At 34.3% G+C, this 11,440-nt stretch overlaps 1 non-coding gene across 1 annotated transcript; it reads right to left on the bottom strand.

Moving 5' to 3' along the window:
- Positions 1-2,629: 2,629 nt before the first annotated feature.
- Trnai-aau (transfer RNA isoleucine (anticodon AAU)) lies at positions 2,630-2,703 on the bottom strand. The gene has a single exon. It is a non-coding gene; the product is annotated as a tRNA-Ile (tRNA).
- Between the last annotated feature and the right edge of the window lie 8,737 nt (positions 2,704-11,440).

Here is an 11,440-nt window from a genome sequence, read left to right as displayed (position 1 = left end):
TTATGTCCATGATAGTAACCCCTACATCGAACGAGCACTGTGCTTTGTTTGGGGGTGAAAATTAAAAAATAAAAATAAAGCTTTCATTGGAAGAGTGCAGTAATCACTAGAGACTTGGGAAGACTTATTGTACCTATTTACTATGCCTCCCCACGGGACAGAGTTAGACACCAGGGTCGTTTTTTAGCGTGGAGAAAAGGTACAAAAATAAAAATCGTCTCAGTCGTGAAGGATTTCTCCTCCACCGAAAGAGAACAAGAAAATGAAGTGCAGCATCTGAAGAACAGATACTACACTTTGATCTTGACCAAAAGGCCAAGTCACCACAGAATTACCCCCACCCCCCATATTTGAAACGATGCAACTTTATTATAAATTAATATTATCAATATAACTTTTGTACTATTTAAAAGAAGGGCAAAATAAACTAGTAATAATTAAAACAATTTTTTTTTTCAGCGTACGAAAATAATGAAATTGCGAGAAGAAAATCATGTTTACATAATTGGCGCTTTAAAATAACGTTCCCATGTAGTAAGCATTTCAAACGTGAAAAAATACTCGTGTTTAATAAATCTAGTAAAAATCAACTAATGGTCAGATTTTCGCGAAATTTTCGATACTTATCCATTTTAGAATGAAATTACATATAAAATGCAGTTTCTCTAAAATATATGAGGGGAAATATTTTTTTAAGTGTGTGTCCCCCCATATTTATTTTTTCGAAATTTGAACAAAATATATTTAAATCTATCGAAATTTCTATTTATTATGAAACATAAGAGTTCAAATAAGTAAAAAATATTTATTTTTTTAAAATTTAAATACACATATTGATCAAAAACTTACCTTGAAGTTGCAATTAAAAAATGCAATAAATTTAATATAAATATGGTTTTTATTTAAATAGCGTTTTTTTTTCTAATTAATATATATTATAATCAGTTGAATTGCCAAGAAAAAGAAACTTCCTAAAAATGTATCAATTTTTAAAAGATTAAAATGATTAAAATTCCATTATTTCAAAATATTCCGTTACAACATAGATTTTTAATTAATTGTGTTTAAATTGTTTTTTAAATATTAAGTTTTAATATAAACATGAATCTTGCCGGCTATTTTATCGCCGAATTAAAACTGATTTAAAAATTTTATTGCACAAATATGAGACATTTTATATACCCCACCTCATATTTTGTTTTTCTCTTTTTGCCGAACAAAAGTATGGAAACCGATGGTTACCCAAATAAACATCCGTAAAACCGTATTTGATATTTAATATGCAAATGTTTATAATATTATTAATCATTAAACTATGTAAATCTTAAAACCGGCTTTGTATTACTGTACTGTACTGTACACATAGATTCGAAAAAGTTGTAAAAAAACAAATATATAACAAATAAATGTTATCAAAGGCAAGATAAGTTACTTTTCTACCAAACTGGATATAATTTTCGTGTTTTTATTCAATGTAACATGTTTATTCAGCTCGAAAAGCATACAATGTTTACTGATGTGATGTAATGGAAAATTCAAAATGGCTCCCGACTCTCTCTTTAACACGGTAAGTTCGGGAAAAGGTATTATAAATAATGAACTAGACAAAATACTGTTAGAAATTCGCTCAATATATGTTACCGTGACATAGGTTGACATATATTCGGTGTTTTTTAATAGTACTTTGTCTAGTTTATTATTTATAACACCTTTTCCCAAACTTACCGTGTTAAAGAGAGAGAGAGAGAGTCAGGCGCCATTTTGAATTTTCCATTACATCGGTAAACACTCCATGTTTTTCAAGCTGAATAAACATGTTACACTGAATAAAAACACGTGAATTATATCCAGTTAGGTAGAAAAGTAACTTATCTTGCCTTTGATAACATTTATTTGTTCTATATTTGTTTTTTGACAACTTTTTCGAATATATGTGTACAGTAATACAGACCTCTTAAAACCTAACAAAATTATAACAAAGATTAATTATTAATTTCAGTTTGAAGAAGATAAACAAAGGTTTTAAAAAATCATTAAGTCGTTTCTGCTTTTCCATAGTTCGTATAGTCTGACGTCACGGAACCATGCTTTCTTTTTTCACATTGTTTTGGCAGTCCCTAAAGACCAACGATCATTGCTAGCAAAAAATTAATAGTAAACTGCTGTTGCAATAACGCAAATAGATTTGCAATCCTTGTTGATCGAGGAGGAGAGTGCTGGAAATCTGTGGAGACCTGGTGTTCCTTGTTCCTATTTACTATGCCTCCCCACGGAACAGAGTTAGACACCAGGGTCGTTTTTTAATGTGTGGAAGAGGAACAAAAATAAAAATTGTCTCAGGTGTGAAAGATTTCTCCTCCACTGACAGAGAACAAGAAATTGAAGTGCAGCAGCATCTGAAGAACAGATACTACTGGAGACCTGGTGTTACAGCTCCAGAGAACACTACTTCTTACCGGCATTGTGTAATTTTATTGATAATGACTCCTATAAGAATTCTTAGTAAATAATAATTTGGCAAAAAATAAATTAAAAAGACGCGAAAAATCAAATGGAAGAAAGAAAGCTTCCAAGCGACGTCAAATCGTTACAGCCTATTTATATTTAAAAAAAAGTAAAAAATATTATTTGGCCAGTATGGGGCTCGAACCCACGACATTCGCGTTATTAGCACGACGCTCTAACCAACTGAGCTAACCGGCCAGGGACATTCGCTAAGTCAAATAATATTTGATTTATATGCGAGCACCTGCTTGAGTGCTTGATTACGTTTGAAAATGTTTATAGTTGTATAATTTTTGTTATTCTTGTAAAACAATATATTATTCATTATTTGAATTATACGATATATTAATTACATAATATATTAATTATAACAAATATAACTGGTATTCAGATGACACCTTTGAACGTTCGACATTTTTCGTTTAAGGTTAATTTAAACACTGACTACTGAATAAGGAATCTTGCTTAATTTTTGCATTCTAATCAGATTGATATATTTAATTCGATTGCTATCTATCTATCTATCTATCTATCTATCTATCTCTCTCTCTCTCTCTCTCTATATATATATATATATATATATATACAGAGACAGACAGACAGAGAGAGATCGTTAGAAAATGGCGTTAATATAACATTTAGCTTTTTGTTTGTTTGGGGTTTTTTTCACAATTCTTCACATCAACATAGTGATTCGTATGTTTGAACAATATCAAGTTTGGGCGAACGTACACGACGAGTGAGGCCGGAAGACCCCCCATAGCCTCATTGTACGCCGCAGGGGCGCAGAGCGCAGCCGCAGCAGCACTCAGCAGCGCACAGCGCGCATTCGGCATTCCAAGGAGCGTGGATTATTTTGTTATTTTGTTTGTTTATATACGACATACTAAAAATAAATAACACAACAACGTCCCCGAAAAGAAATACATCTAAAAATCCCGTTTTTCTCACAAAAAATGAAAAAAATATCCATTTTTACGCTAACTGGTCCGGAAGTGGTTGCTAATTTTGCGTTAAATTCACATCCCTCACTGTAGTGTAAACTCTAATATATATTTTAAATTGTTATTTTTTTGGTATCTTTTAGATTAGGTCCTTGTTTGTGTACATCTGAGATGAGAAATTAAAGTGTAATGTAAACAGACATCTTGCTGCCCAACTCCCTACATTGTATCCCTGCAACATCAACGTGGCACTGTCCACTGTACTGTACTGTGCCTTGTTTGGGGTGAAAAAAAAAAAAAAAAAAAAAAGGCCGACGTACACGAGTGCTACCCCACTAGCGAAATACGCATCGCACGTGCAAATTTCAAGCCAAAATAAATAAAACAAACTAGGTCACACACGCAAAAATGCTTTCCTTGTAAAAATAATAAATTCTCCCTCAATCGAACAACGTTCAACATCGGAGCCGATCGCTAGTGGGATAGCAAGCAACACTCGTGTACGTCGACCAAACAAAAATAAATAAATAAAAAAAAATCGCCTTAAAATATAATCGCTTTTATTTTGGCAAACCTGAACAAGTTTGTGTCCTTCCGTCCCCCTCTATATTTTTTATTTTCGTCTTTTTAATTTTTTTTTTTTTTTCAATTATTTCCGGGGATTATAATCGAGTGATAACTAGTCGACCAGACTACCAAAAAATAAAAAATAAAATTTTTTAAAAGTCAATATTTGTAGGGCTAATCAGTTTCTCATGCGAAAGTAAATCGATCATCCATTTGAGAACAACACCACGTTTTTAGACCAGATTTCGCGAATTTTGGCTTTTTTAAAGCAGTTTAGCCTTTTTTCAGAGATTATTTTAAAAAGCGTAATTTAGAAAAAGCCAAACTGTTTAAAAAATTCGCGAAATTAGGCCTATAAACGTCAACTTGTTCTAAAATGGGTGATCAATTTATTAGAACTTTGCATTAGAAACTGAGCACCCCTAACTATTTAAATATTGACTTTTTTTTTGTAGGCCACAGTGCTCTTTCTCTTTCATCGTGGCAGAGTAATATTGATAGGGTGGATTTGGATTTCTGTTAGTATTTTGTTTTATTTTCGATTTTTGAGTGATTACCGAAACTCAAAAGACTGTGTCTCCACACACCTGAAGAATCTCCAGTATTCCTCTCTTTGGAAGCTGGATTTTTCTCCACATTAACGACTGACCTTATGAGAAGGCAAATAAATGGGGAAAGAAATTTGTAATTGGGGCTTTTCAATGGAAGACATCGGTCAGATTGAGAGAAAGATCACGTGCTTTAGTGAATGAATGAATGGAGGACCTGGAACGTGCCCCCCCCCCCCACCCCCACCGTAAAATTATTATTGTCGATAATAGACTTAACTTTCATATTAGAATTTTTTTTACCTTTATCGTAATGACTTTTAATTAATTTTTTTCTTTTACACCACAAAAATAGCTTATTAAGAAGACTTTTGCTGATTGACCGAAAAGTGGGGTATCAATTTAATAGAACGTTATAATTTAAAAGTTATCCTCCACGTTAAAAGTCATTAAATAAACTTAAAATAAAATAGTCAATTTTTACGATGTGCACCAGCACCACTGCACCAGCGACGCTGGGGCCCATTATAAACACCCCAACCTTCCCATGTTAAGAACGGCTTTCGAGGTTGGGGGGGGGGTATTCCGAAAGCCGTTTTTAACATGGGGAGGTTGGTGTGCTTATAATAGGCTGGGGCACGTCGTAAAAATTTACCGAAAAAATAAAATTCCAGCTAAAATATGAAACTTAAATCTGTTATCGAAGATAATTCGCAGAGAAAAATAAATAAATAAAAACGTGAAAAAGAATTAATTTACGGCACAGGGGAAACTCGTTCAGGTCCGGCGGTCCGGTCCGCCGAATTCATTATTGTTTGCTAATAAATAAATAAAAGACTTCTGTTTGAAATAACTTTATTCGCATTAAATAAATCTATTGAACAGTGAAAATATCAACAGTTTGTCTAATCATACGAATTATATATACCTAGTTAACGCACATGAACATGTAAGCAGAGTGGCGCAGTGGAAGCGTGCTGGGCCCATAACCCAGAGGTCCGTAGATCGAAACTACGCTCTGCTAAGGTTTTTATTTTTATCTCTCTCAAGTTAAGGAAAAAGAAATACAGAATTAAATGCTCAGTGTATATATATATATATATATATATATATATATATATATATATATATATATATATATATATACTCTTCGTTTTTTGGGGGGGAGGGAGGGGATGCATTTTTTTCAGCAGATTGGACAGTAATCTACAAGATTATAAAGAAAAAAAAATGATTTAGACATTTGAAAGGTGTGCTCATTTTTTAATTACAACGTAAATCGATCCCTCATATTAGAAACATTCGACAAGAAAAGTTTAGTGAGACATGACATGAGTTTATCGTAAGATATTAACATGACATGAGTTTATCGTAAGTTATTAACTTTCCTATGACGATAGGAAGATGTGACACAAGGGTTAGAAAGTGGGATTGAAGAGCTAGCACCCTAGAAAAAGAACACTCTGCCCTGCAAAAATGTCTGAGCAACCCTTTCGGCATTTCCGGGTTGAGACGCTTCAGGCGATTTGCAGTAAACTAACCCCCTTTCAAAGAGAGAAGTCAAAGTCTGGGAGGTGGGGGAGATAAACAATGGAAAAAAAAAAGTCCGTGCTAGGGGCGTTCGAGGTGAATTCCTCTCTCGAGGGAGGAGGTAATGCTTGAGATGATGTTAACTGTGACTATACAGAAACAAAACACCCTAAATCTGATGACTTGAAAATATCAGGTCGGCAGTTGTTTAGTTGATTCTTGTTCTTAAGCCAAAGTTAGACACAAGGTCATTTTTTTAACGTGAGGAACATCTAGCTCCCCTCAAAAAGGGGTACTTTGGCTTGGAACCTACTGAAATGAAACGAACAATATCTAGTGTATTTTTTCTCATGGGTGATGCAAAATCGACTCACACTGTCTACTTCCTATATGCCAATTGCTAGAATTAGTGTACGTCATTGCCAATTGTCTCAGTGTAGAAGGATTTCTTCTTCACTGAACAAGGACAAAATAGACTTATTATAACATCAGAACAAGATATTAAACTTTATTCCTTCGGGTGAGAGTTTAATACAGTTAACAGCACAAAAAAGAGGGGGGGGGGGACAAACAAAACAAAAAAAAAGAGGAGTTCCTGGAAAAGCCCAAGTCCAGTGTGGTTACCAACAGAGGTTATCCTCAAGTTTGTGTCTTTGTTACTTCCGTTTTCTTCTAACCGTTCCGCTTCATGATGAATACCCTGCCAAAGTCCCTTCTGATTAGACGCTAGAAATCATTGTAAGAGTGAAATAGCCAAAGCCAAAAGAAGGCATGTTGAAATAACAAGGAAACGCATAGAGTTGCAGAAGATAGGAACTTGCGATTTCTCGAAAATTTTAATAGTGTACTAAATAAAGGGTAATCCAACAACCAGAAGGTTGCATGCACGGCAACCAAAAAGGCGGAACTGCTTGTTCGGCAATTCACCTCCAACTTCACCCAAGAACCAACAAATAACTTCCTCCCAAATTTCCCTATGTGGACGACGGAAGCCACAATTGATGATCTTAAAATCACCCCTTCTCATGTCCGCAATGTCATAAAAAACTTAGTCATCTCCAAGTGTCTGCTGTACTAATTAAGAAATGCTCAGCTGAGTTAACCTCCATATTTTCCAAACTCTACAACAAATGCCTTGCTAAATCCTGCTTCCCTAATAGCTGGAAGATGGCCTCTATGATACCAGTATAAAAGAATTCTGACGAAAGGTGGAAACCAAGTAAAAATTTACCTTTCTTTTTAATGTTTAACATATTTCAAACTAATATAAATAATTGCACAATAAAAATAATTAATTTAAAACAAAAATTAATTTTCTTATTTCGAATTATTTAATCAAGTAAAAACGCCATTTTGTACTTGATTACTAAATTTAAAAAGTTATTTTAGTAACTTACCTAACAATTTAATAAATAAAATGTATCTAAAAACTGAATTTAACTTTTAAGACTATGAAAAAAAGGGGGGGGGGTCAGGAAAATCGCATCCAAAACTTCTTTGCTCAGTTTTATAAATTGTTTTTTTTACATGGAGGTCACCACTTATCAAGGCCGGAAGGCCACTCAGGGATAAGGGTTATTGCGTGTACAGTAATCAATGAGATAGTATTGTAGTAATCATTAGTATTGGGAGTTTTGATAGAGTGTCTTACTTAAGGGGGCGGTTTGTCAGGAGTTTGTTTATGTTGGACTTGAAGACATCCAAGTTGTAGTCAGGTGGGAAACAGGAAAGCGGCAGAGAGTTCAACTGGCGTGTAGTTCTAAGAAAGAAGCTTTGCTCATGGAATCTACGTTATAATTCGATGAAAGTTGGTTTTAAGAACCAATGTTCATTTGATTTCGTATTGGAATTGGAGTTCAGTGAAAACGATTGGAATATTTCAATGAATAAAGTTTATACATATTTGCAGACGATAATGTGATGAGTTGTGAGTGTCTGCGTGTTTGTTAATGTTTGTGTGCATGAGTGGAGAGAAATCTTGTAGAGATGAACACCAATAGATTCCGGTCAATTGGGTCCCACTGGTTTGTTGAAGAAAAATCTGGCTTTTAAAGAGTTTAGGTAGCTCCCAGTAAGACCATTTCAAATAAATTCAGAAAGTTTTCTGATTTGTCTAAAATATAATTATTTGTTTTTATTTAGGATATTGTATGTGCAGACAATATGCGTACAAACGTGAAAAATTTCCCCCACTCTATATCTGTGCCTAAATCAAAACGCGGATTCCATGAACAAAGCTTCTTTCTTAGAACTGCACGCCTGTGGAACTCTGTTCCGTCTGCCTGCTTCCCACCTGACTACAACTTGGATGTGCTCAAGTCCAACGTTAACAAATTCCTAATGAACCGCCCCCTTAAGTAAACACTTCATCAAATCTCCACACTAACATAATGTACTTGCAATAACCCTTACCCTGAGTGGCTTCCGGTGATCACTGTGTAAAAAAAAAAAAAAAAAAAAAAAAAAAATAAACGTGATTTTGATTTTGGACGTCGATGCACAAAAAACTAACAAACAAACAAAAACAAACAAAAAAATAAACAAAAAAACAAAAAAAAAAATAGCATAAAAAACAGAAAAACAAACAACATAAAATTTATTTATTAAATTAAAAGGTATTTATTAAGTTTCTGTTTATTTTTGTTTTAAAATAATTTTTTTCTTTTAATTTACGAAAAGAATATTAGGTACTTATGCAGTTTACATTAAAAACGAAGATAAAGAAAATTCCTGTGATGTACGTGCCCGTTATGGAATGAAGTTCTCATAAAAAAATCTTAATTTGGTCAAGTAGTTTTTTTTTTACAAAGAAAAATCAAATTTTAGTGAAACACTTTATAATGCAAACAGCTTAGCAATTTCAGCTACGAAGAAGGGGAGATAACTTCGTCTAATTCTTGAAATTTGCCAAAATCTAGCAAGATTATTTTTACAGTTCTAAATAATTCTAGATATTCCTTCTTTTCCTTATCTTTTTTTTTTCGGTGCTTCTTAAAATAAAGTTGACAAATCGATTTTTTAAAAATATGTTGTTTTAAGCAAAAACAATATTACGTACTCAATTGTCATGCCGAAAATAATAATATATTAATAAATTACAAAAAATCATTAAGTAGAAAGTTATTTATAGTTAAAAGTAATTTTTACAGGAAATTGAGTAAAATCGCATTTTTCTTAGGCATTATGTTGCTTTATGAAAGAACAAAATAAACATTTTTTTTAACATCAGGTTCCAAACAATCAACAACTCAATCCTGAACAACTCCGTCAATTCAAATTCAAACGAACGCCTCCGTTGATTCTACACGACATGATCCCAAACAACTCCGTTGATTTGAATCCGAACACCTCTGATGATTTGACACAATCCCAAACGCAATGACTCAACACGACATGTTACGAGAGCAACGTTGGGAGTTACTCACCAAATGACTCTTATCGGCTTTGGATGAACTCATTTTTGGCATAGGTAGGCCCGACTTAGACATTGGTATACAATTTTTGAGCTCCTCTGCACATGTTCGTCACACTCCTTTCTGATCTCAATCAATGACATATTTGGGCAAGCTGCATTTTCCTAGTACTTTGCCTTAATGGTACTTTGCCTTAATGGTACTTCGCCTTAATGGTACTTTGCCTTAATGGTACTTTGCTTTAATGGCACTTCGCCTTAATGGTACAAGCTCAGGACTTCCCCAGTGGTGCTCTTGTCTATCGCATCATTGAACTCTTCCTGCTCTGGATCTTTGGGTGCATCATCATCTGAGGAGCTTTCTTCATGTGGTTGTTTGTGTAGCAGTGGGGCTTCATCATCTGATGAGGCAATTTCGTCACGGATTAAGCCATCAAGTCGGCATGCTGGATGCACATCCTTTATGTGGTGTGGTGTTCCATAAATAAGATAAAGTGTTGGCTATTGATTTTGGTCACCGTACCCATGCCAAACTGCACTGTATATCTTCCCCATGGATTCTTCATCCAAACAGCATCTCCCTCCTTGTACTTTGCGCACCACAACTTCATCGACATTTGACACACAGATCCTATAGGTGTATAGTACATCTGCAATTGCAGTTGTGGCCATCTTGTCTTTTGGCATACTGTTGTGCCAGTGCACTGCCTCCAAGATCGTGCACCTTGTTCTTGTGTTACGTACTGGGTTTATTAAAGAGGACTGATGTAATATATTGTTGTTGTTGTTATGTTCGTCTTACTAGGAGGAGGTTCATGTTGTGTGCAGATATATCGCGTATATATAAAGAGAGAGACAGTTCTGTATATATAAGGAGACATATTATGAGATAGAGAGAGTCTTATATATAAAGAGACAGAGTACAGGCTAATAGAGGCTGAGCTGAGCATGTAGTTCAATGAGAGGAGATTTATGATATATTGATAGATAGACCGAGAGATAGTGCGTTTGCAATTTAAGTTTGACAGTTCTGTGAATGGGAGTGTTTCTATAAACATTGACACATATATTTCTTTACCTATTTTTGAGATGATGATTTTTACAAGTTCTTATAATATAAATCGACAATAACTTTTCTGTTGAAAACATAACTCGAAGACGCAGATACAAAAAGATGATGATTCTGTTTATTCCATTTTGACCGGTCAATGGCTTCGCATCAAGGAATTCAAGTCTTACATGATTCTTCTTCCAACCTTCGCTTCCAAGGTTCTATCAGCTCTGTCCGACTCCTCTCTTCTCCCCTCTGACTGACTGAGTCCCCCAACTGAGTTTTTTGACTGACTATATTGAGACCCATGACGTCATTGCATGACCAACACGTGCATATTAAACACATGGCATGACATGCCTCCGTGTTTAAGCATGCATTGTTACTCACATGTTTCAAACATGCGTGATTTGCACGTTTTGAAACCATTTCTGATGACCAGGAAATTTCCCATTCTCTTTGTTTTACAAAGGAATTTAACCTACTTGTTAATTCTCTAACCGATATTTTTATTATGCATTCTTTCTAAAATTGTGAATAGATTTTCCAGCCAAATTTGTATTTATTAAATATTTTAACTGAATCAACAATTTACTGGACATTCCATTTAAAACCTATTGTTCTTTAAAACTTATCTACAGGGTTCGATTCCCGTTTTATCTGATATCATTTTCATTTAACTAATTCTCTTTTTTGTTACTTACATGAAAAGGGGACAGCCCTTTTCATGTAACAGTTGCCTTATACATATCCACGTATTCATTTAGCTCATGATAATCCATAACAGGCCAAACATTTTGTTTGTTTTCCTGCACAACAGCTATAAGGAGGATTAGACTTTTGAGAGGAGGCCAAATTCCTCCTCCAGATATGGCAACAGCCA

This window comes from Euprymna scolopes, chromosome 22 (genome assembly GCF_053919585.1).
Source record: "Euprymna scolopes isolate OS-2025 chromosome 22, ASM5391958v1, whole genome shotgun sequence".
NCBI lineage: Eukaryota > Metazoa > Mollusca > Cephalopoda > Sepiida > Sepiolidae > Euprymna > Euprymna scolopes.
This window is presented reverse-complemented; position numbering and strand designations above follow the sequence as displayed.